Raw genomic sequence first — 2,058 nt, forward strand, 5'->3', positions numbered from 1 at the left:
CTTATTTTGTTCCTGGCTGCTCAGCTCCAAATTAGTCACACAGATTCTGCATTAATTAAATGACTGCTTGGCCCATTCGCTCTAACTTCTTATTGGCCAACTCTTACATATTAATTTAACCCATTTCTAGTAATTTGTGTATTGACACATGGCTGTGGCTTACTGGTAAAGTTCCAGCCAGCTCCAGTGGGGTTACATGGCCTCTCTCTGACTCTGCCTCCTTTTTCCCAGCATTCAGTTTAGTTTTCCCCACCTAGCTCTGTTCCCCTATAGCTATGCTATAGGCCCAAAGCAGTTCCTTTATTAACCAATGATATTCACAGCATACAGAGGGGAATCCCACATCAACACCTGGTAGGTCAGCAATGCTCCAAGTCAATCCCCACTCCCAAGGATATTTTACAATACAAATTGAGTTTGTGGTTTGAGGGAGAGGGAGAAAGAGAAAGAGAGGACATGAAATGGGTAGGTAGAGATGAATCTAAGAGAAGTTAGGAGAGGGAATGGATATGATCAAAATATATCATATGAAATTGCCAAATTAACTAAATTATTATTTTAACATCTCATAATTTTTAAAGTAATTTTATGATTTTCTATTGGGACACATTCATAGCTATCCTGTTTCTGTGAGACAATGGTCTGGACCCTGTCACTTGTATTTTAAATAAACACTGATTGGCCAGTAGCCAGGCAAGAAGGATAGGTGGGGTTATGTGGGGTGACCAGGCAGGAAGTAGAGGCACAATAATGAGAATTCTGGGAAGAAAGAAGTTTCAGACTACAGTCATCACTCAGACAGAGAGGAAAACAGACACAGAACAAGCAAGATGTGACTACTGCACCAAAAAAGGTACCAAGCAACGTGGCTAACACAGACAAGTCCACCTAGGCTCTTGATCTCTGACAACATGGGCTTCAACCCTCTGATTCCAGCTCTCTTACATCCAAAAGCATGATCACTGGCATCAACTGTTGAGTTAGTACTAGCCCTTCTCCTGCTTCTTCCCAACAGAACTCAGCTAATTCTGATTTGCAGACACACAAGCCTCAACTGTCACCTTGTTCACATTCACAGCAGAAAAAGTTCTAGATGTCCTGGAACAGATTGATCCACCCCGGAAGAAAGAAGAGAAAGATAGAAGTTAAGAGCACTGGCTGCTCTTCCAGAGGTCCTGGGTTCAATTCCCAGCAGCCACATGATAGCTCACAACCATCTATAATAACATATGGTGCCCTTTTGTGGCATGCAGGCATACATGGAAGCAGAATGCTATATAATACATCATAAATCTTAAAAGTAAATGGGTCATGGAAGTGCTTGTTTTGACAGAATGAATACCTGAGTCTGCTATTCAGAACCCACTTTAAAAAAAAAATAAACAACAAACACAAAATAAAAGCAGGCATTCTAGTGCACACACTTGTAATCCCAGCGCTGGGAGGTAGGAACAAGTGATTCCCTGGGGCTTGCTCTCCAGCCAATCTAATCAAATTGGTGACTTCCACGTAAAAGTGAGAGACTGTCCCAAAAATTGAAAAGTGAATAGTGACTAAGGGAACAGCATCCAAGGTTGGCTTCTGGCTTCTGTCACAGACACACACACACACACACACACACACACACACGCACACACGCATGCACCCTAACATGTACACAATACAATTAACTAATTAATTAAGCATCAGAACCATTATTCAGACAGTGTTGGTTCACTGATATGGAAACAGCAAAAATGTGATAGCTTATGAAAAAGAAGCTTGGGGTTTATGAAAAATGAGATCATATTTGCAGAAATGAGCAAATAAATGGGTACAAATTATAGAATAAAGGTTAAAGGAGGAAAGAAGTGGCATTGCTACCTATAAAGGCTAAACCATGGAGATTGTTATTACTTTTTAATCTCTAAGCTAACCGTTTTTAGGCTGTCATCCTGTGGTGCTAGGAATTAAACCTAGGACCTTGCACCCAGTAGGTCAGTCATCCTCAGCTCCCCCACTGAAAGCTTTGAGACAGCCTGCAGAGCCATGAAAACAATCATATGAGAAACCATTTGA

The sequence above is a fragment of the Microtus pennsylvanicus genome, chromosome 4 (genome assembly GCF_037038515.1).
Source record: "Microtus pennsylvanicus isolate mMicPen1 chromosome 4, mMicPen1.hap1, whole genome shotgun sequence".
NCBI lineage: Eukaryota > Metazoa > Chordata > Mammalia > Rodentia > Cricetidae > Microtus > Microtus pennsylvanicus.